The sequence below is a fragment of the Spinacia oleracea genome, chromosome 4 (genome assembly GCF_020520425.1).
Source record: "Spinacia oleracea cultivar Varoflay chromosome 4, BTI_SOV_V1, whole genome shotgun sequence".
Taxonomy (NCBI): Eukaryota; Viridiplantae; Streptophyta; class Magnoliopsida; order Caryophyllales; family Amaranthaceae; genus Spinacia; species Spinacia oleracea.
The window spans coordinates 37926110-37951330 of record NC_079490.1 but is presented as its reverse complement, the minus strand read 5'-3'; the positions used below and the strand labels follow the sequence as shown (position 1 = coordinate 37951330).

Genomic DNA, 25221 nt, shown 5'->3' with positions numbered 1-25221 from the left:
TGCGGTGCGTGTTGCGTGTGTTGTTGTTGCGTTGTTCGTGCAGCGCACACGCACACAACACGAATAATTGTTGTGTGTGTGTGTGTTACCAATTGGAAAGATCAAATTTTGTTTTCAAAAATACTAATTTTCAGTTTTAAATTGATTTAAGTATTGTGATTAAATTTAATTATTGGATTGTTTGGATTAATTAAAGCGGTTATGAACACCGTATTGGGTTAGTATTGTGTTTTAATTAAAGAGATTGGTTTTGATGATTTAAATTATGATTTTCAGATTTAATAAGTTTATAAAGTGTTGATTTTTGAAGTCAAAACATGTTTTCGGATTAAACCATTGTTAGGGTTTCGGTTTCAAATCGCTCGAGCGATTGATTTACATAATTTAATGACAATTTGAATTATGGGAATCAACCTAAATTTTCAGATTGGTTACAAGCTTTAAAAAGTTGGTTTTTAAGGGTTTTAAAGCGAAAAAGTCAAAACGGCTAGTTTTCTCTCTCTCTTCCCATGGTGTAGTGCACGATAAGGTACAACAGCTATCGTTCACCCACCATTGAAATGGAGAGGAAGAAGAAGACTCAGAAACAAGAAGTTCGTGAGATCAATGAAGAGGCTTCAACGCTTCTTCATATTGCCTCTTTGCGCCCGATGAACCAACACCAGTTGCGAAACACCATACCCAGCAATGGTGATGAAGTTCGAGTGCCGCCGGTGATTCGATCCCCATTTCCGTTGCATCCATCTGCTGGACCACCGTCGCCGCACACTCAGGAAGCTATTGCAGCATATCATGCTGCTATTCATTACTCCCCTTTTCAATCGGAAAACAGGGGCAGTATCTCCGAGATTGTTGGAGGTATGGAGGGAGCTCAGGAGAGTGGGAGGATGGGTGGTTCTGTACTGGAAGAAGGGAGAGGGATAATAGAAAATGTGAATCCTGTGTTAGATCTGGAAAATAGTACGGAAACCCTTGTGGAAAAGAGGGAGGGTGTGATCCAAAATGAGAGCTTGTTGAGCTCTAAAATGACTGAAATTATGCAGAGTGTCAATGGGGTATTGGAGATGATGAGATCTGGGCGGAATGGGAAGGAGAAAGCCAACCCTGGGAATGTGATTGAAACAGAGCAAGTAAACTTGCAAGGAGAGACGAAGGTGGGGGAGAATGCTGCGGCTCGAAATACGAACCCGAAAACTCCATGGCTGAACCTTTTTCAAGGTAACCAAATGACGGGGAAAGGTACATCTCTCTCATTCATTGCTCCTACAGTTTCAGATGGATGTCCTGTTGCTATGTTAGACATTGTTGATGTGAACAAAATGGCTGCAATATGGGAAGCTGCTTTAATCATGTATGTTGTAGGGGATAAACCAACTATTGGGGCTGTAATTCGATTTATTGCCAATGAGTGGAAACATGTTGCTAAGCCCAGTGTCTTCTTACATGATGAAGGCTATTTTGTGATAAAATTTAGTTCAAAAAAAGATAGAGATGATGTTCTGAAAGCTGGACCTTATACCTTTTATGGCAGACCTATGATAACAAAACCATGGTCCTCTGGATTTAGTTTTCAAGATGAAATCCTTCGTGTCATTCCTGTGTGGGTGAGGTTGCCTAATCTCCCTTTATGTTGTTGGGGGAGTGATTCTCTTAGTAGAATTGGGAGCTTGATTGGAGTGCCATTGTTTGCTGATGATTGCACTTCGAAACAATTAAGGATATCATTTGCTAGACTTTTGATTGAGGTTGATGTAACTAAGGAGCTTCCTAAGGAAGTCCTGATTCAAGATCACTTAGGTGTAACCATCAAGCAGAAGGTGGAGTATGATTGGCTCCCACCTTTTTGTAAAGATTGTAATGCTGTTGGCCATGACTGTAGAGTAAAGAAGAACGTGGGTGCTAGATTACAGCCTGCTACAACTGGACCAACACAGCAGAAAACTCAGAAAGTATGGAGACCTAAGAAAGTTGTTGAGCAAGAAGTTGTAGTTCCTACACCTGAGGTAATGCAGGAATTGGTTATACCATCTGTAATTGAAAAAGTTGTTCCTGCTGGTGATGTTTACACTCCAAAAACAGACACCACAGTTGCTCTAGATGATGGTTGGAGAGTGGTTTCAAGGAGGAGAAAGGAAGCTAAAACCCCAAACACCTTTCTTGGCCTAGCCCAAGTCCATGCAGCTGTTGCAGGAATTTCAGAAGAGGAGGGTGGAAGTGAGGGGGAGGGTGAGGAGTTTCCTCCATGAATATCTGTTCTTGGAACATTAGGGGTCTCAATGACCCCTTAAAGGTGGGGGAGGTGAAAAATTTTGCTGCTGCCAATAACATTGTTGTTTTTGCTTTACTGGAAACAAGGGTGAAAAGTAATAATCATCTAAAAATTCAGAAGAAATTTGGGCCAACATGGAGATGGGAAATGAACTATATTGCTTCTCCAAGGGGAAGGATATGGGTGGGGTGGAAACACCAAGTGGTGATAGTTCATGTCACAAAATGCACTGAGCAATTGTTACATGGTGATGTTTTAGCTAAATCTGGAAAGTTTCAAACTGCTTTTACTGCAGTGTATGGTTTGCACTCAGTTGACACCAGAAGACCTTTGTGGGCTGATTTGATTCAGTTGAGTAGTAGTACTGTTGGTCCTTGGCTAATAATGGGTGACTTCAATGCAGTGTTTTATTCAGGGGATAGAATCAATGGCAATCCTATTCATGATGCTGAAACCAGAGATTTTCAGGGGTGTATTGATGTGGCTAATTTAGCTGAAATTAAGAGTTGTGGGCACTTCTTTTCTTGGAGTAATAAGGGGCAAGGGAATGCTAGAATTTCTTCTAGAATTGACAGAGCTCTTGGTAGCATTGACTGGCATACTAAATATGTTGATGCAGTGGTTGATTTTCTGAACCCTGGGTTGTCAGATCATTCACCTTTGTTGTTGAACTGTAAAGTGGAGGGCACAACTGGAGGAAGACCTTTCAAATTTTTCAACTATATGGCCACCCATGTGGACTTTCTGAAAATTGTGCAAGATGGTTGGGCTCAGAGGTGTGTTGGATCTCCTATGTTTTCTGTGTGGCAGAAATTAAAGGTGATCAAGGGTGGGCTGAAAACTCTTCACCATAAAGAGTTTGCCAGACTAGATGATAAAATTGAGCAGATAAGACAGGAACTTGATGAGGTGCAAAGCAAGTTAGCTATTGACAGTACTGACACTGAATTACAGCAAAAAGAATCATCATGTAATAGATTACTGAAGAAATTTTTGAAAATTCAGGAGAGTGCATACTGGCAAAAATCTAGAATTCAGTGGATTAAAGAGGGAGATGCAAACACTAAATTCTTCTTTAGTGCCATGAAAGAGAGAATTTTAAGGAACAGCATTGATGTACTTTACAATGCTGCTGGTGACAAATTAGTTACTACAGAAGACATTAAAGCAGAAATTAAAGATTTCTATGTGAATCTCATTGGTACTGCAGCCCCTAACCTCACTAGTATTGATATAGAGCTTGTTAGAAAGGGAAAACAACTCTCTCCCCTTGCTGCAGAAAGTCTGATTCAACCTGTTACCCCCACAGAGATAGATGAAGCTCTTGAAAGCATTGATGTGAACAAGGCTCCTGGTATTGATGGCCTAAATGGTCTCTTCTTCAGGAAAGCTTGGACTATAGTAAAGGAGGATGTATATGCTGCTGTTATTCATTTCTTTCAGACAGGTCATATGCTAAGGCAAGTGAATAATACATTGGTTACTTTGGTTCCTAAGATTCAGAATGCAACTCAAGTTAAAGATTACAGACCTATTGCCTACTGTACTATGATTTACAAGCTGATTTCAAAAATTATGACAAATAGAATGCAGCCAGTCATTGGGGAAATTGTAAGTTCAGCACAATCTGGTTTTATACCAGGGAGAGTCATTTCTGATAATATCATCATGGCTACTGAGTTGGTAAAATGCTATTCAAGGAAACATGTGTCCCCCAGATGTATGATAAAAGTTGACCTTAAAAAGGCCTATGATTCCCTAGAATGGCCTTTTTTGAGAAGCATGTTGCAAGAACTGGGATTCCCTGATAAGTTTGTCAAATGGGTTATGGCTTGCTTGTGTTCAGTGTCTTATTCTATTCTGGTGAATGGTTTTCCTTCCAAGCCAATTCCTGCTAAGAAAGGGTTGAGACAGGGTGATCCAATATCACCATTCCTGTTTGCAATAGGAATGGAATACCTGTCTAGATGCTTATCCTTACTTGGACAATCCAAAGAGTTCAAATTTCATCCAAGATGTAAAAGAATTGATCTTACTCACTTGATGTTTGCAGATGATTTACTAATGTTTGCTAGGGGAGATGATGCTTCAGTTTCTCTCCTTTTAGAAGCTTTCTCTAAGTTTTCTGATGCTTCTGGGTTGGAAGCTAACATGATGAAGAGTGAACTGTATTTGGCTGGTGTGCCTGATTCTGTAGCACTCAATATTCTAGCTAAGATTGGCATACCTAGGGGTTCTTTTCCTTTTAGATACCTTGGTGTCCCTCTCTCAACTAAGAAATTGAGCTTTACAGACTGCAAGCCCCTGATTGAGAAGACTGTAGCAAGGGTTAAAAGTTGGTCTGCTAAGCTGCTTAGTTATGCTGGAAGGTTGCAACTGATTAGATCAGTTTTATTTGGCATCCAGTTGTACTGGTGCCAGATATTCATTATGCCTAAGAAGGTGTTGAAAGAAATTCAAAGAATTTATAGATGTTTTCTATGGACTGGAGCTGAAGGGAATTCCAGGAAAGCTCTTATTGCTTGGGATCAATTGTGTTTACCCAAAATCTGTGGGGGTTGGAATCTTAAAGATTTATCTGTGTGGAACAAGTCAGCTGTTGCTAAACATTGTTGGGCTTTATCTTTGAAAGCTGATAAGCTATGGGTGAAATGGATTCACACCTACTATGTGAAGCATAATGACTTTTGGACCATGCCAATCCCTAATGGGCTGTCTTGGTCTTTGAAGAAGATTTGGCAGCAAAGGGAGACTCTGAGTAGCTCTGGTGATTTGCAGCAGTTTGTAACTGCAGGAAGATTTAAGATTCGGAGAATGTATAATCATTTGAGATAGCAAGGGGAGTTTGTGGGGTGGAAGAGAATTGTTTGCAACAGTCATGCTAGCCCTAAAAGTATCTTTATTGTGTGGTTGGCCCTGCAGGATAGACTTGCAAGTAAGGAAAGGCTGAGAAGATGGAATGTTATAGTTGATAGTGTGTGTTGCCTTTGTCACAGCACAGATGAAAGTAGGGATCACCTTTTCTTTGCCTGCGGTTTTGCAGCTGATATTTGGAATCAGGTTCTGCAGAGAAGTGGCATTCATAGAACTGTTGGAGCTTGGAATGATGAAGTGCAGTGGGTGCAGAAAGCAAGCAGGAGTACTAGAAGTAATGCTAGAATGTGTAATAGTTTGTTTTGTGAAACTGTGTATTCTATCTGGCTAGCTAGGAACTCTAAAGTGTTTTCTAACCAGTTAGACAGTAGCTTAAGTATTGTAAACAGAATTCTGTTTAGGGTAGCTTGTAATAGCTAGTTGCTCCTTGGCCTGGTGTGGCTGTGGTTTGGTTGTTTTGGTGGTGGGGTTTTTGCCCTCTTGGTAATTAATAAAATCTTATTACTTGCCAAAAAAAAAAAAAAAAGCGAAAAAGTCAATGTTTTTATGCTAGGACTTGAGTTGACTATTTGAGACTATTAAATTACCAACTAATGAATGAATTTTAATTAAACTAAGGGTTTTAGTTTCTTAAATAGTTGCTGGAAATTTAGTGAACATGGATAATGATTTAGTTCTCTTATTTTGTTTTATAGGAGTTGATTTCTAGTGAGTCGTGATTCGCACAGTGGCCCCCGTACTTAGGTATTCCAGGTACGTACAAGACTAGGGTGACAACCCATCCCTTGAGGACTTTGTGAAATGTATTGAATGCGAATCATGTGAACTTATATGCTATGAATTCATGTTTGATGATTGGGAATGATTATGTTGTTATGAATTCATGTTTAATGTTGAGAACGAGCATGTTATTATTATTATTGAATCTATATGAACGAGCATGTTATGAATTGAATTATGCCTTATAGATTCTATTGAACTATCATGTTATGGACTTTTATAATCGTTGAATTATGTCAAGCATGTTGTTCAAGTTGGTTTGCATGTATGAGTATTGCGCATGCAAGTTGTTATTATTATTATGCTATAGTACAGGATGTCTAGCATAATTATCGAGCCAGTCGAATATTGCCAGTGAGCAATATATATTCTACCAAAGGGGTAGAATATGTTAGAGAGTCTATGTGAATTGAATTAAGGACAATTCGTGCTAAGGGCACACCCCGCTTGTTAATAGGCAATGTCGGGTTATCTCAAACAGTGTTTTTGAGAAGGAACAATGGGAGTAATTTCACTTGAGTCTTGTTTGATCACAAGTCCTAAAGAATTAAAAAATGAAGTGCCATTGTTGAATTGTTTAATTCTCAATTGTTTGTATGTTGTGTCTTGTGTCGCCTTGAACATAATATACTAATTAACGTAAAGTGTAACCCAAAGAGCTTCAAATCTTGGAACGTATATACCTTGAGTATGAACAATGGGGGGAGTCTTGCCGGAAAACTTGTACTCCTAGAATGATACAAGACGTTGTTTCATTCTCTTTTATGCCGTTGTGCATTGGAATTCCTGTCGGTATGGCCCGACTGTCGGTAGTAGCCCGACTTATTTTGTTGTATGGTTGGCTCCCATCACCCTTTCTTTCCTTTTGAGGATACTTTACTTTACCCGTTCGAAGCTACTTTTTATTAATCTGTGAGTCAAGAGTCGTGTCTCGTGTCGAGTCTTGTCTCCATGTTTACTCGTTTATTTTATGGCTTTTTCATGTGGATTATTTAATTGTCGAGTGAAGCATGTTAGGATAGAATGTTATTCTAGCTTGTTCGTACTCAGCTTTTGCTGACTTCGTGCTTCATGTCTTCTGGTCATGGCCTTCGCCTTAATGACCCTATGATGATCCATCAATTGCATTTGCGTTGTTGGGGAGTAGATTTTCAATAAAGCAGGTTTGTAGAGATAACTTGCGGGAGAAGTTATCATGGGATTCGAGTTGAGAGTTTTATGCTTCCGTAATTTATAAACTCTATTTCTATTTATAGTCATGACTAATACGACTAATACTACTATTTTCAGTTAATGGATTTCAAAACGGTTTGTTTTAGTTTGGGCCTCAACGGTTCCAACTTGTTTTAATGACCATTAACTATTTATTTAATGTGTTTTGAAAGTTAGTTATTTCCGCTGCGTAATTCTGGTAAATAGCCTTAGCCGTTATCACGGTGGCGGTAATATCTTGGTAATTCCTGTGTTTTAAGTCGAAAAATGTTTTATAAAAGCAAGGAATTATTAGGGTGTTACAAAGTGGTATACTAAGAGCTTAGTTTCAGTCCTTCTTTGTAGTAAGTAATACTACAAAGTGGTATTTGCAGAGCTCTAGTTTGAGAGCTGCTTTGCATTAATTAATAGTGCAAAGTGGTAACTCCTTAAACTACGATTGCGGAACTTTAGGATTTTCGAAAACTATTTTCCTAAAGTCAAAACGTTATTAATGAGTACTCAAAATTTTGAAAAGCCAAATACCAATTAATTCTAGTATTTGAAAATTATTTTAAATTTCGAATTATTTTTTGAATTTCCAAAATATTTTCGGACTTTTCAAAAAAAAAAAATTAAAATTAATTTTATTTTCGGATTTTTCCGAATTTTCAAAAGAAAAATAATAATAATAAATTCTTTCGAAATTTCCGAATTAATTATTTAATTATTTATTTAATTCTTTTAAATTATTTTTGAAAATAATCGAATTAATTAAATTATTCGAGTAATTATTTAAAATTTTCGATTTTAATTTCTAATAATTTCGCGTATATTTGAAGTTATTTATTTAAATTAATTTCGAAAATTTTTAATTATTTTCTAAGTGAGGAATGGGTAGAATAAGAAGGGTTAATTAGTCTAAGTATGTGTTGTCTAAGTATGCCTTTCTAATCAAGTGTTTATGTGATTATGCCTTGATGTTGTGATCTTTTAAAGTTTGATCATGTTTTGTTTGCTTTATGTGATTAATTGCATCACGAATCATGATTAAGCATGTACTTGTGCATTGAAAATTGTATGGCTCAACGAACTTACTTTGTTTTGGAACACTTTAGTAAGACTTTGTAGTTGTTAACTTTCAGGATTAAGATGTTGATTTCAATGTACGCAAATCTAGGAAACCTAGAGAAGCTAGACTGTGAGACCCCACACATTTATGTCAAGAAGATTGAGTTTGCCTGCAATTACTTTGCTTCAGTGAAGAACCTACCTGAATTGAGAAAGAAAGATGTTATGGCAGAGATGGTTATTCATTGCTTACCTTCTAAGAACCCATACATAGAGCTTAAGAATCGATTTCGGGATATGCATATGGAAAATGGTATTCCTAATTATTACAAGTATGGTACTCCAGATGGTAGATGGAGATTTGATTTGGAGATTATGACTACGATTATAGAGCTCGCAGAGGAATGTTTTGATGATGGTAAGACGGTAGAGAACATCAACCTTACAGGAATAGATCATGATACGGAGACTCAGATGGATGAGAACAGTGATGATGACGTTGTTGAGATTGAGAACCCTAACCCTATCATTCCTGAACCCACTATTGAGATCTCCAGTGACACAGAAATTGACCCTGAAGTCGACAATGATGAGGTAAACAGTGTGTTACAGCAAAACAATGAGGATATGGAGTATGAGTCTGATCCAGAGGAAGACTTTGATGATTTTGAAGACCATGAGCCCTCTTCACCTGTTTGTAAGGGTGGCTGGATAGTTGAGTAGCATTTTAAGCTTGTGTAATAGCTAGTGCCTAGATTTAGTGAAGCAATAAAGTAGTACACTACTATTTATGGTTTTAGTAGTTCAGTTTTGTGGCTTTCCGAATAAAGTACGATCCAAAGGATGTATCATTTTCTCCATTGAAGTAATAAAATCTAGAATTCCTTCTTATATCCTTAATTCTAAGTCTATACTATCTTTGAGCGATTATCGCAAAAGGAATTTTATGCATTTCTTCAATGAAATTGTACTTGCAAGGTGGTTCAATCTTTCACCACTTGAACTTTGTGATGCGGACTAAGGGGAAAAGCGGCCCATAAACAGGCGCCTATCCGGCCTAGGGTCCGAATTTTTGTGTATGTGCACCAATTGAATGACTAGCTAGTGCAATGTGTTAGTAAGGCAGTGTCCAACCTCAGTTTTTAAAGTTAGTCTTTTGTTTTATTCAGGAGAAGGGAAATGACTACCCAAGGAATTGCTGACGTGGTCAGGCAACTGGCTGAAGTAGTGCAGAACTTAGCACAGAATAGGAATAACCAGGGAGTTGATCCAGCTGGTGAGATGTTTAAGAAGGTGGCCCAAAGTAAGCCTCCTTTGTACCAAGGGGAGATAGACCCGACTATACTTGAGAACTGGCTAAGGGAGTTCGATAAGCTTATCGTAGCTGTCAATTGCCCAGAGAACCTTAGGGTTAATAGTGTTGTTTATTACCTTAGGGGAGAAGCCGATCTATGGTGGCAAAGATGTGAGAATGCTTTGAGAGCTACACCAGGATTTGGATGGGAATCATTCAAGGTAGCATTAAGAAACAAGTTTTACCCACCATATCTGAAGAAGCAGAAAGCTCAAGAGTTCATCGAGTTGAAAATGGATGGTATGTCTGTGACAGAGTATTATTCAAAGTTCATCGAGTTGTCTAGGTTTGCACCGGAAGTGGTGGCAACGGAGGAGCTTAGAGCCCAGAGATTTGAGAGTGGATTGACTATGGGCTTGCAACTAATGCTTGCTGGAGAGACCTTTACATCTCTTGACACCCTATATGGAAAAGCTGCCCATCTGTATGGCCTGCAGCAAAGAAAGAATGGGATTGGTGAAAAGAGGATGGATGTTGGTAACCAAAACCAAGGTGGTGGTCAGCAAAATCAGGGGAATTTTAAGAAAAACAAGGGAAACAACCATTTCCAGTTCAAGGGAAACCATGGTGGAAATAGGAACAACTTCCACAATAACAACGGAGATAAGAATCAGTCTGCAGGGAATGGAACGAGAGTCTATGAGTGTAGACGTTGCCATACTAATCACCCAGGTCGAGACTGTAATGGAAACCAAGTTTTCTATAGGTTTTGTGAGAAGCTAGGCCATAGATAATTTGAGTGTTGGGCCAAGAATGGGAAACCCAACCAAGGTAACCAAGGCAACCGCCAGAACAACAACCGGAATAACCAAAACCGGAATGGAGGAAATAATGGTGGAAACCAAAGGGGTAACCAGAGTGGAAACAATGGCAATAGTGGCCAGGGTAATGGAAAGCCCGGAGGGAACTATCAACCAAATGGGAACCAAAATGCCAATGGAAATGCCAATGGAAGTGGCTATAACAAGGGAGTTGCCCAAGGGAAGCTGAATGTGATCACTAGGCAGGAAGCCGAAAACTCGTCTGACGTCATAGCTGGTACTTTTTCTATTAACTCCGTTTTAGTTAAAGTACTATTTGATTCTGGTGCGCCTTACTCGTTTATATCAAAGGGTATCTTAGAGAAGTTAGAACTGAAGGAAGCCGAAGAAATAGAAGTACCCATAGTGATACCAACAGGTGAGATCGTGAAATGCACTAAGATCCATAGGAATGTACCTTTAACCATAGCCTAGAGCATATTCTTGTCTAGCCTAATTGAGTTTGAGTTAGGAGATTTAGATGTGATTTTGGGAATGGACTGGTTGGCCATGTTTAAAGCTAAGATTGACTGTGAGAAGCAGAAGATTCACTTGAAGTCTAGTCTAGGAAAGGTGGTATCGTATCGCCGTTTTGGGAAGCCTGGGAGTGTAGGAATCGTCACGGCAATGGAGCTCGTGAAATTAATACACAAAGGGAACCCTGTCTTCTTATGCAATGTGAGAGACGTAGACCATGTAATGAAAGAGCAACCAGGGGATATTTCAGTGGTGAGTGAATTCTTGGACGTGTTTCCGGAGGAGATCCCGGGAATGCCGCCCAGTCGACCAATCGATTTTACCATAGATTTAGCACCCGGAACTGCACCTATCTCGAAAGCCCCATACCGAATGGCTCCAGCAGAAATGAGTGAGTTGAAAGGTCAACTTGAGGAATTGCTAGAGAAAGGTTATATTAGACCAAGTGCATCGCCTTGGGGAGCGCCAGTCTTGTTTGTGAAGAAGAAGGACGGTAGCATGAGACTCTGTATAGACTACAGGGAACTCAATAAGGTCACAATCAAGAATAAGTATCCTTTTCCTAGGATAGATGATCTATTTGACCAGTTGAAAGGAGCAGAAATGTTTTCGAAGATTGACTTGAGGTCAGGTTATCATCAATTGAGAATCGCAGATCACGATATACCAAAGACTGCATTTAGGACTAGATACGGTCATTATGAGTTCAGTGTTATGCCTTTTGGGTTAACCAATGCACCTGCAATCTTTATGGACTTAATGAACCGAGTATTCCATGCATTCTTGGACAAGTTTGTAGTGGTTTTCATAGATGATATTCTGGTCTACTCTAAGAATGAGGAGGATCATGAGGAACACTTAAGGTCAGTGTTGAGTACCGTTAGAGACAATCAGTTGTATGCCAAATTCTCGAAGTGTGAATTCTGGCTAGAAAGAGTTGCGTTCTTAGGACATTTTGTATCTAAGAAAGGAGTTGCAGTGGACCCTGCAAAGATAAAAGCTGTCAGTGAGTGGCCTACACCTAAGAGTGTCACCGATATTCGAAGTTTTCTTGGTTTAGCGGGTTATTATAGACGCTTTGTGCAAGACTTTTCTAGAATCGCCAAACCAATGACAACCTTGATGAAGAAAGAAGAGAAATTTGAATGGAATGACCAGTGTGAGGAAGCGTTCCAAGCCTTAAAGACGCGATTGACAACCGCGTCAGTGTTAACTTTCCAGATGAGAGCGGTACTTATGATGTGTATAGTGATGCCTCTAAGAATGGTTTAGGGTAGTTGATGCAGAACGGGAAAGTGATTGTGTATGCATCGAGGCAGTTGAAGCCATATGAATCCAATTACTCTACCCATGATTTAGAGTTAGCCGCCATAGTGTTTGCATTGAAGATATGGAGACACTATCTGTATGGTTTGAAATGTAGGATATTTACGGATCATGAGAGTTTGAAGTACATTTTCACACAGAAAGACTTAAATATGCACCAACGAAGGTGGTTGGAATTGATCAAGGACTATGATCTGGATATTCAGTACCATGAGGGAAAAGCCAATGTAGTTGCAGATGCCTTGAGTAGGAAATCAAGTCATAGTGTGAATACGTTAGTAGGTTCTAACGAGCTGTGTAAGGACATGCAGCGATTGAATTTAGAAATAGTGAGTGGAGAATGCCTTGAAGGTATGATGAATGCCTTAACCATCCAGTCGTCAATATTTGATGAAATCAGGGAGAATCAGGCTGGTGATGTTAACCTAGAGCGGATCAAGGAGAAGATTTCGCAAGTGAAGGAGGTTGATTTTAAGATCCACGAGGATGGAAGTTTGAGGTATAAAGGACGATGGTGCGTACCTCAAAAGTGTGATGAACTAAAGGAGAAGTTGATGAGAGAAGGTCACAATACGCCATATTCTATTCACCCGGGAGGTGACAAGCTGTATAAGGATCTGAAAAAGGTCTATTGGTGGCCAAGGATGAAGAACGAAGTGGCTGAATTCGTGGCAAGGTGTTTGACTTGTCAGAAGGTTAAAATTGAGCTTAGGAGACCTCAAGGAAAGGTCCAGCCTTTAGAAATTCCGAGTTAGAAGTGGGACTGTATCTCAATGGACTTTGTCACTTGTTTACCCAAGTCGAAAAGTGGAAATGACACCATTTGGGTAGTGGTCGATAGGTTGACTAAGTCAGCAGTGTTCATACCAATGAAAGAAACTTGGAAAATGGAACAACTTGCCAAAGCTTACATCAAACATGTAGTGAGATTACATGGAGTTCCTAAGGATATCGTATCAGATAGAGATTCTAGGTTCCTTTCGAATTTCTGGAAAAGTGTGCAGAAGAACTTTGGTACCACATTGAAAATGAGTACAGCATTCCACCCAGCCACGGATGGACAAACCGAAAGGACTATTCAAACACTAGAAGATATGCTAAGAGCTTGTGTAATTGATTTCCAAGGAGGATGGGAAGATAGCCTAGATTTAATTGAGTTTTCATACAACAATAGCTATCATGCCAGTATTGGAATGGCACCATTCGAAGCCCTGTATGGACGAAAATGTAGAAGTCCACTATGTTGGAATGACATTAGTGAAACCGTTGTACTAGGTCCCCAATTGATAGAGGACACTATGAATCAGGTTAGGACTATTCAATCCAAAATCCAAGCCGCGCAAGATCGCCAAAAGAGCTACGCAGATTTAAAGCGTAGGGATGAAGAGTTCCAAGTAGGTGAAAAAGTGTTGTTAAAGGTTTCACCAATGAAAGGAGTGATGAGATTTGGGAAGAAGGGAAAGCTTAGCCCAAAATATATAGGCCCATATGAGATCTTAGAACGGATAGGGAAGGTAGCGTATAGACTAGCCTTGCCCATGGATTTGCATAGAGTGCATAATGTGCTTCATGTGTCCCAATTGAGGAAGTATGTCCCGGATAAGTCTCATGTACTGCAACCGGAGACCATAGAGTTAGACCAAAGTTTGACCTTCGAGGAAAGACCTGTCAAGATACTTGATAGCAAAGTGCGTAGCACTCGAACTAAGGATGTTAAGATCGTAAAAGTGTTGTGGTCTAACCAAGAGTCTGAGGAAGCTACATGGGAAGCGGATGAGGAAATGAGAAAGAAATATCCCGAACTTTTTCCCGAGGTTAGTTGAGTTACGGGGCCGTAACTCGTTTTCTTTAAGGGGGGTAGAGTGCGGTAGAATTTCGCGCTTTTTACCTTATTTACCCAATTTACCCTTAAGGATATGCTTGAATCGTTGTTTCCAGTGAAGTTTCACTGTTTATTGTCATGTTGAATTACTTAAAGAGTACAACAACTAAAACTTTTTGCAAATAAAACGCACTAAAGTCTCAAATTAGTCTCAAGTTAGTTTTAAAATTGTGATTTCCGTGCCCAAGTTTCGGGACGAAACTTCTTTTGAGGGTAGACTGTAATACCTCGTATTTTTCTATATTTATAAATATATTTTATTATATTTATAAAGCATTTCGTTGTATTTTTATTATAAATTAATTTCATTTAATGAGAATTAAATGCGCTTTTTATTTTTAATTAACTAAATATTAATTATTTCGAAAACCGTATTTTTATTAAATAAATTCAATGAATTTATTTAATCGGGAATTGTTGGGCCGTATTTCAAAAACGAATTTAATTTAATTAAGGCCCAGTCGTTTGCCATAATCAAACCCAACAAAAGCTTGCAAGGATTAAATTCAACTAAGCCCAAAAAGCAAGCCCAACCTTAAACCCTAATACCTAACCCATGAAGGGATGAGAACCTATAAATACCCCTCCCCTTCATGAGATCCCCTAACTTAAAAATTCTAAATTTTGCTCTCCTCTCTTACCTCTCCTCTTCGTCCAGCCCTTTCTTAAGCCACAAGGCACGAGCCGTGCCCTTGTGCTCGTGTCCAGCCGCGCCTCACGTGCACCCCTCTCTCTCCCTCTCGTCGCGTCGTAGCCCCGCAGCGCCCAGCACTCGTGCACGAGGCCGCTGCTGCTGCTGCTTGTTGTGCGCACTCGCGTGCTCGTCCCTTGCTCGCCCTCGTCCCGCTTCGCATCGCAGCACAACAGCAGTGTTGTGCGTGCGTGCGTTGTGTCCCGCCTGTGCCCAGCACCTCTCGCCTGCCCTTGCGCGCACGCTGTGCCGCGTGTGTGTGCGTTGTTGTGCTCAGCGCCCTCGTCGCCCCTCGCCTGCCCTTGCGCGCGCCACTGCTGCTTGCGGTGCGTGTTGCGTGTGTTGTTGTTGCGTTGTTCGTGCGACGCACACGCACACAACACGAATAATTGTTGTGTGTGTGTGTGTTGCCAATTGGAAAGATCAAATTTTGTTTTCAAAAATACTAATTTTCTGTTTTAAATTGATTTAAGTATTGTGATTAAATTTAATTATTGGATTTTTTGGATTAATTAAAACGGTTATGAACACCGTATTGGGTTAGTATTGTGTTTTAATTAAAGAGATTGGTTTTGATGATTTTAATTATGATTTTCAGATTTAATAAGTTTATAAAGTGTTGATTTTTGAAGTCAAAACATGTTTTCGGATTAAACCATTGTTAGGGTTTCGGTTTCAAATCGATTGAGCGATTGATTCACATAATTTAATGACAATTTAAATTATGGGAATCAACCTAAATTTTCAGATTGGTTACAAGCTTTAAAAAGTTGGTTTTTAAGGGTTTTAAAGCGAAAAAGTCAATGTTTTTATGCTAGGACTTGAGTTGACTATTTGAGACTATTAAATTACCAATTAATGAATGAATTTGTATTAAACTAAGGGTTTTAGTTTCTTAAACAGTTGCTGGAAATTTAGTAAACATGGATAATAATTTAGTTCTCTTATTTTGTTTTATAGGAGTTGATTTCTAGTGAGTCGTGATTCGCACAGCGGCCCCCGTACTTAGGTATTCCAGGTACGTACAAGACTAGGGTGACCACCCATCCCTTGAGGACTTTGTGAAATGTATTGAATGCGAATCATGTGAACTTATATGCTATGAATTCATGCTTGATGATTGGGAATGTTTATGTTGTTATGAATTCATGTTTAATGTTGAGAACGAGCATGTTATTATTATTATTGAATCTATATGAACGAGCATGTTATGAATTGAATTATGCCTTATAGATTCTATTGAACTATCATGTTATGGACTTTTATAATCGTTGAATTATGTCAAGCATGTTGTTCAAGTTGGTTTGCATGTATGAGTATTGCGCATGCAAGTTGTTATTATTATTATGCTATAGTACAGGATGTCTAGCATAATTATCGAGCCAGTCGAATGTTCCCAGTGAGCAATATATATTCTACCAAAGGGGTAGAATATGTTAGAGAGTCTATGTGAATTGAATTAAGGAGAATTCGTGCTAAGGGCACACCCCGCTTGTTAATAGGCAATGTCGGGTTATCTCAAACAGTGTTTTTGAGAAGGAACAATGGGAGTAATTTCACTTGAGTCTTGTTTGATCACAAGTCCTAAAGAATTAAAAAATGAAGTGTCATTGTTGAATTGTTTAATTGCTCAATTGTTTGTATGTTGTGTCTTGTGTCGCCTTGAACATAATATACTAATTAACGTAAAGTGTAACCCAAAGAGCTTCAAAACTCTTGGAACGTATATACCTTGAGTATGAACAATGGGGGGAGTCGTGCCGGAAAACTTGTACTCCTAGAATGATACAAGACGTTGTTTCATTCTCTTTTATGCCGTTGTGCATTGGAATTCCTGTCGGTATGGCCCGGCTGTCGGTAGTAGCCCGACTTATTTTGGTGTATGGTTGGCTCCCATCACCCTTTCTTTCCTTTTGAGGATACTTTACTTTACCCGTTCGAAGCTACTTTTTATTAATCTGTGAGTCAAGAGTCGTGTCTCGTGTCGAGTCTTGTCTCCATGTTTACTCGTTTATTTTATGGCTTTTGCATGTGGATTATTTAATTGTCGAGTGAAGCATGTTAGGATATAATGTTATTCTAGCTTGTTTGTACTCAGCTTTTGCTGACTTCGTGCTTCATGTCTTCTGGTCATGGCCTTCGCCTTAATGACCTTATGATGATCCATCAATTGCATTTGCGTTGTTGGGGAGTAGATTTTCAATAAAGCAGGTTTGTAGAGATAACTTGCGGGAGAAGTTATCATGGGATTCGAGTTGAGAGTTTTATGCTTCCGTAATTTATAAACTCTATTTCTATTTATAGTCATGACTAATACGACTAATACTACTATTTTCAGTTAATGGATTTCAAACGGTTTGTTTTAGTTTGGGCCTCAACGGTTCCAACTTGTTTTAATGACCATTAACTATTTATTTAATGTGTTTTGAAAGTTAGTTATTTCCGCTGCGTAATTCTGGTAAATAGCCTTAGCCGTTATCACGGTGGCGGTAATATCTTGGTAATTCCTGTGTTTTAAGTCAAAAAATGTTTTATAAAAAGCAAGGAATTATTAGGGTGTTACACTGGGATTCACACAAAGTTCTTCTCTAGTTCATCTCAAGGAGTCCCATCATATGACAATACTCATCGCCAGGCAATGGGGACCCTCACTTTGTTTTTGCGAACTGGTTCTATTGAGTGCAAAGTGAACTTCCAAGTGCTCTACATCAAAGATAGTGTCAACCTCCTTCTTGGACGAGTTGGATTCATGATCCGAAGGCAGTTCTATCTTTATTCCATCAGAAGGTCGGGTTAATTAGAAGTTAAAGGAAATGTCATTACCTTGAATGCATCTCACCCAGGACCAAGATCGCCGACCAGGAGAATGATGACAATGATGAAGATCTCTAAGGATTAAGTGTTGAGATAGGAGCCATCAAAGATGATCCCACAATGAATCCAATTGCAAATCATAATATGCTAATATGTGGCCACTTTTTGGGAACAACTCAGAAGCAAGCAGCTGAATCACCTTTCAAAACCTTCGGGCAAGTTAGCTATTTTGGTTTGGGGTATAAGCAAAGTAATAAAAATGAAAAAAATCATGCATCCAAGCTGAAGGCTCGTCGAACATGTAATGATAATTCAAAATACATCCCCATTAGGGCACTCTCAATGGACAATTTGTGAAAAAAGGAGAAGATGACTTATACTTCGACTTCTCTTATTCGTTCTATGATGCTTCTAAAGGCATAATCTATCCAGGATTTGAGATCTTTCAAGACTGCCACTTCCTCGAGGAAGACTCCCCTGTGTCAAAAGAGGCAGCTCCTGAATGTCTCGACTCTCTAGCACGTGGTCTATTTTTTGGCCGAGAAACAATACCAGTTTCCATGACGATGCCATGGTACAGATGATTACTCAAATCGAAGACTTTGATCCCTCCAAGCTCATTGCTCCTGGCAAAGGGGTGGTTAATGGATGGAGGAATTCCCTCAAAATTACTACGCCAAATGGCAAGATGTTCAATATTACTGTGGGCGAAGGGCGTATGATGAGCGAATTGAAATCTAAGAAAAAATCTGAATCTGGGCCTGAGAATGACTTTGAAAGTCTAGGGCTAGAGTCATGAATCAATGTCATTTAGCATGCAGAGGCCAAATCTCAATCTAAAGCTTTAGATGTAATGATTTCTGAATTCAATAACAAATACATTTCTATCTACTCTCCAATTTCAAACCCCCTTCCTAATTCAACTAACTTTTCTTCTCAAGAAACTAACTTGAAATCTTAAAAGCACCCAAAGATCATGAAAATAGAACACCTATAATTGAGGAGATAGAAAAAGTTAACCTTTTGTGACAACAATACTCCAAAGCTAGTACATATAGGTTTAACTATAACTGAAGAAGAGCACACGGATCTAATTAGACTACTCATTGAGTACATATACGTCTTCGCCTGGTTCTCTCATGATATGTCAGGGTTCGATCCAAGAATCAGACAACAAACAATTCCCCTCATTCCAGGATCAAATCCAGTCAAGAAAAATCTTCGTGGAATCACTACTACAAATCCCGCCTGTTAAGAACGCTTTTTAGACCATTTTACGATACCAAAAAGCGTCGCTATTTAATCCCTCGTCGCTTTGCTAAAGCGTCGAGAAAATCAAAGTCAAGAATTTTCGCGTCGCTTTTTGGCGTCGAGAATGATGACGCCTTCTGCTGTCCCCATTTTTGTTTGGCGTCGAGATTCTCGACGCTTTTAAGTGTCCAGCCTTTTGATATTGCGTCGACCATCATTATTTTTCCTCTATGCCCACCTTTTTACTATTTAATTTTCTCGACGCGCAAAAGCGACAATAATGTTGGTTGTCGACGCTTAGAAATGGTGGGCATATACAGGATCTTATAATCATCCTATAATCACGTACGATTTAAAAAAAAAATTGTGCACATATATAGGAGCTTATTCATTTTAAACAAAGAACAAAAATTAAGTAATAACATACCATACATAAAATAAACAATAACACCTGAAAAATTTAATAAATTTACTAACATTTTAAATTTTAATGTAGTTGACATAACGAGATCCCTAATTAAGAAATGTTAGCCAATTTAGCCTGCAACATCATCATAAATACAAATAGTATCTATTCCGTATTAAATAAAGCTTAAAACCTATCCAAAAATGACTAAAGCCTAAAACCTGTCCTATATCCTAAAGCCTAGAAAATCTAACTAGGATACAGTTAGATAGATGACAGTAGTAGCTAATTTAAAGCTAAGGTGTCCCTCCATTCTCCGGTTGCTCCTTTATCATTTTGCACCTTCAAAAAAAATACAAAAATATAATCAGTACATATAAAAAACAAATAAATCTTAACAAAATATAAGGTAAAGAATTATACATCATATCTGGTGGAAGAGTTCAAGACCACAGTCAGAACAAAGTCCTAACAACAATGACGACGAAGAATGAAACCATACAACGACTTTTGAGGGAATAGAAGATTCACTTCTGTAAATCATAGAATCTGACAACTTTGTAACTAAAGAAATCAAAGGATTAAGGGCTCTAACTAAACAACTGATCGCATAACATGGAGGGGCTTGGAATATTTTCTATCCTACAAGGTCTTCTACATTTAGCACAAACATACTGAGATGCATTCACATAGGATTGTTGTGTTTCCACCATATAACATGGCACACAGAAGCAACAACTATCAAAATGTGTCTTATATGCATCTTAATCTGCTTCTCTCGACCGTATTCCCTCTAAGATTTCATAATTTACATTACATGACACAATACTAGTGACTTCTTCCTCCCCGCTTCTGTAAAGTCAGACTAAATGGGATACCTTACGACAAAAATCTCTCTTTATTCATGTATATGCAACTCATAACACAATACTCAAAAAACATTAACGATGTGAACCGACTGACCTGAAGACATCGAATTCTCAAGGAGTATTTTGTAGTATGAATTGTCGAAATCGATGGGGCTTCCTACACCACGCAAAGTGGCAATATCAATCTGTGAAATCACATTATAAAGCTAACTACTTGCTCCAAACTTACACCCATTTGATGATATGCACTTTGAACTACTATGTTGTTCAATATTACTAGCAGGCATGTCCCGATGTCTGTTACAACATCAGATAACAGCATAGAGTAGTGAACAAGGGCTAATTCTAGAACTAGACTCTTTGTAGAGAATGCTATGATTACATTTTCCACGATTATCCTTGAGGCTTTCTTGGATATTCGAATGGCTTCTGGTATCTTTCTGATACCGTCAGACAACCCCATTGGAATTCCGATCAATTAAAAATATCGAGGACGCACAGTATACACCATGGAATATGTTTATATATAGAACTATACAAGAGTAGTTCGAGTTCTAGAAAGAACTTATAAAGGTGTGCACTAAGTACATGCTTAAAAGTTAAATAGTTGATGATATATCCTTGAAAGTCATGGAGAAAACAGAATGTAAAGCGACAAGCCAATATTCCACTTAGGAGTAGAGGAGAAAATAAATGAAATTTCTATGTTTAAAACCATGATCTAAACTTACAGAAATACTAGTAGGTAGATGACATAATACCTCACACGCAAATTAAGCTCACATTTGTGACCATAAAGCAAAGTTAGGAAATTTTCTTCATAAAGGACAGGGAAAACTGAGGTATTATGTTGCTAGTTCTCTATACTTGTAGTAAGAATGAGAGCTTTTTATAGTTCAAACAGGAACGTACAATAGTAACAAACATAATCTCATCTCTCAGGGAAAAAAACTTGTAAGATATAAAATTCATACTTTAATTTATTGAACCTTCAAAATCTATAGAAGTCGATTGAGCTTAAAAAAATCTAAACAGACATTTGAGCACTCACACACGACATAAGGACATAGACTAAGAGTAAGAGGCTTAAACGCTTTCTTGTTCCTATTTGTGTAATAATGATAACTATTTTAGCCCTGCATATCTTGTAACAGAGCAAGCTTTCAACATGAAAACCCAAATTGTTTAATCAATTTATGGACTATTAATGAAGGGAAACAAATAAATTCCTAAAATGGCGCAAAGAAGAGAAATAAGTATCTATTACTCATGGTCTCATGTCTCGTACAAGTGACAATAAGTTCTAGCACATTTCATACTTTCATAATCCAAAAATTCCACCTAGTAAGACAAATGATGCAGGAATTTAACCCAAATATCAAAGCAAACCCAAAATTACACAAAATCTAAAACAATCCTAGAAAATGGAGGAAAACAATAACTAAACCAAAATTTGATGGATTATTTGTCAGTTTAGATTGAAATACAATCTGGAAATAAAGAAGAGAAAGGTATAATGAGTACTCTTAGTGATTAGAGTGTTTCTGATAGAGTTGATAGAAAACGTTTTGGATTGTTAGTTGTTGGGTGAAGTTGAAGATTTTCTGAGGGCAGAATACTGATTACCTGATAAAAAAATATTGGTTTCAGATGCTAAACGATTGATTTGAAGGAGAGTGAGCGATCCGTCAGTGCAAGCTGACATGAAGTTATGGCCCTTCAAGGTGATTCCTGGCCCTGCTGATAAGCCAATGATTGTTGTCAACTACAAGGGTGAAGAGAAGCAATTCTCAGCGGAAAAGAGATACCACCGTAAGGAAATCAACAAAAATTGCAATTAAAAATCAAACTTGAAAGGTACCCAAATCAAAACATAGAATTAATCACATACCAAACAACAACTAGGAAGAACTGGAAATGAGAGAAAAGACGAACAGTTGCATTGCCGACGAACCTCAATTCAAAGATCTAGAACAAAAAGTTCCACATGAAAAAAAAAACCTAAAAATCCATGAAATTCAGAACTTAGGAGAGAAAGTAATACCTCAAAGTCTTAAGAAACGCTCACAACTTATCGTATATCTTGAAATTGAGACAATAATTCAAGCTTGGGAGTAGATCTAGAACTATGGAGGCAGAGAAAATGAGGAAGTAGTGGGTTAGGGTTGAGAGGGAGAGGGAGAGGGAGAGAGAGATTGAGAGAGAGAAGAAGGGCGGTTCTTCTTTCTTTTCTTTTTTTTTACCAAAACGCGACCTGCAAACTAAGACCACGTGCAAGGCATGTGGCAAATCACTAATTTCTGGACGCTGAAAACGGACGACATATATTTGGACGACAATCATCGTCGAGAAAACACGGAACTGACTTTCTAGGCTACCGCTATGCCATAAGCGTCTCTAAAACATGCATTTTGTAGTAGTGAATGAAACTGGATGTTTCCTTCAAGATCAAAGAACAACTCTCCAAGTAGATGGAGGTCGGGTTTATCATAGAGGCCAAGTACCCTGACTGGTTTGCCAATGTCGTTTCGGTTCCTAAGAAAGATGGAAAAGTGAAAATGTGCGTTTACTACAAAGATCTTAACAGGGCTAGTCCTAAAATATGGTTTTCCACTTCTACACATCAACATCCTGGTCGACAACACTGCAAATCATGCCTTACTCGCATTTATGGACGGGTATGCAGGCCGGCTAGCTATAATCAGATTCCCACAGATGAGGTAGACATGGAGAAAAAAACTTTCATCACTTAATGGGGAACATATTGCTATAAAATTATGTTGTTCGGACTGGAGAACACGGGGGCTACCTATCAGAAATGATCTTTTCGTGCTCTACATGAGCGACATGATTCATAGAGAGATCGAGATGTATGTCAATGATATGATCGTTAAATTAAAAGATCGCCAAGGACATACAATAGTGATTTAGAAATTCTTCGACAGACTCAGACAATCCAATATGCGGCTCAATCCGCAAAAGTGCGCATTCGGAGTAACTTGGGGCAAGTTAGTCTGGTACGTCATTAGCTCTCGAGGCATTGAGGCTGAACCATCAAAAAATCAAGGCTATCTTTGTTATAACGCCACCCACAAATGAAAAGGAAATTTGAGGGTTTTTGGGCAAACTGCAGTACATCAACCCTTCATTTCAAAGCTCACAATGGTCTGTGAATCGGTATTTCACAAGCTCCGCAAAAACGAGCCAAAAGAATGGGATGAAGACTATCAAAAGGAATTTGACACCATTGAATTCTATCTTTCAAATCAACAAGTGTTAAAGCCAACAATCCTATTGGGTATGCCACTTCTAATCTATCTTACAACAAACAAATCAACAGTTAGGCGCCATGCTGGTCCAATGAATCAACAACAAAGAGACTTCATCATTACATGCTCGAGTATGAGATCAGATACAATCATCTCGAAAGACTTAACATTGCCTTGTTTTGGGCCACAAAGAAACTGCGTTATTACATGCTCTCCCATACAATGCATGTGATATGAAAAGAAGATCCTCTCAAGTTCCTATTCGAGAAACCGTCACTCAATGGTCGACTATCCATATGGTTGGTTATGCTAGCCGAATTTGACTTGAAGTATCTCCGTCAAAAATCCATCAAGGGCTCCGCAGTCTCAAATTTCTTGGCAGATTGTCCCATCGAGGCCGAAGAGGAAAATTATGACTTATTAGAGGAGAAAATCTTGATGACAAACGATGACACTTGCTCAAAGCAATTTGACGGTGCCTCTAATCAGAATGGATGTGGTGTTGGGGTGATCCTAATATCTCCCAAGGGGACGCACACTCCGATCTCTGCAAAGCTATGGGCCAGTGATATGGCCATAATCTTCTCTGAAAAAAAATTACCCAAAGAAGGAAGTGCCCACAACAAGAAATTGTACTTAGTAATTGGATGTAAAGGCCAGAACATCCCATTAGGTTTGGTAGACAATGGTTTTGCTGTCAATCTTTTTCCATTACAAAATGCTCGATTCTTGGACCTGAAAGACAAGGATTCGGCCTTCCACATAAGGAATTCGTGCTATGAAAATTCTAGGAGACTAGTGCACGGAAAAGTACGTCTTACCATCAAACTAGACCTATAGCTTGAACTATAGAATTTCAAGTAGTTGACATCAAACCTAGTTTCAACTTCCTACTTGGACGCCCTTGGCCCCATGACTTAGGAGGCGTAGCGTCAACTATGCACCAAATGACCGAACTAAACCGTAGGGGAATGACTATAGTAATACGTAGACCTGTCAAAAATCGACCCGACCAGAAAACCGACTCGAACCCGACCCGAAAATACTGGGTCCTGAACAAGATTTTGCGACCCGTAACCCGATTTTATCCGAACCCGAGCAACCCGAAAAGTAATGGGTCAAAACCCGACCGAACCCGTTTTGGACCCGACCAATTGAAAATCGTTGTATTTATAGTAATAAATGCGATTATGAGAAAATTTAAGCATAATAAACACGCTGTTTTTTACTATTATTGTGTGTAATATGATTTTAATTTGAATTATACGCCATTTTACGGTTGAATTTGACTAATATAAACTTATGTAGGAAAATTTGTTAATTTGTGCCCATATTTTGTATATTTATCACCTAAATTAATGAAAATATAATGCGCGTTTTAAAATCTCTCAACCCGTTGGGTCGACCCGAACCCGAAAGTTCTGGGTCTTGAACAAGCATTTGTAAACCCGAACCCGAAAGTGACCGACCCGATCTAACCCGAACCCGAAAATAATTTTTTACAACCCGACCCGACCGACCCGTTTGACAGGTCTAGTAATACGTTCTTAACCCCTTGAAGTAAGTTGCTCAATAGACAATTTGTTGGTCCAAATCACTGGCCATGAAGGCGACATGTATGGTTTCCAAATGGACGAATCAGTCCAAGCATTCTTTGATCCTCACTCGGTCCAGATTTTATATGCCATGATACTGACTGATGGCTACTTTCCTGACACGGGAAGAACGGGCACTATCTAACCTCCCCTGCCTACTTGTGCTACGCTCTTTGATTTAGGTTATCAACCAACATAGCGGGAACTAGTTGAATATGACGCATGAGAACATGTAAGGAGAATAATTGCTAAACATGAGCATTAGCCTTACTTGTCATCATATTAGTTGACTCTGAAAGATA

General features: G+C 38.7%; 1 long non-coding RNA gene across 5 annotated transcripts; it reads right to left on the bottom strand.

Annotated features, from left to right (window-relative positions):
- Positions 1 to 19232: 19232 nt before the first annotated feature.
- LOC110776002 (uncharacterized) lies at positions 19233 to 22333 on the bottom strand. Of its 5 annotated transcripts, XR_002529930.2 has the most exons (5): positions 22100 to 22319; positions 21947 to 22023; positions 21682 to 21820; positions 20150 to 20212; positions 19233 to 19528 (listed from the first exon to the last, which is right to left on the bottom strand). It is a non-coding gene; the product is annotated as an uncharacterized lncRNA (long non-coding RNA). The 5 variants fall into 5 exon arrangements; XR_008932936.1 differs by having other exon boundaries at positions 20150 to 21820; positions 22100 to 22333; XR_002529931.2 differs by lacking the exon at positions 20150 to 20212 and having other exon boundaries at positions 22100 to 22312.
- Positions 22334 to 25221: the final 2888 nt, after the last annotated feature.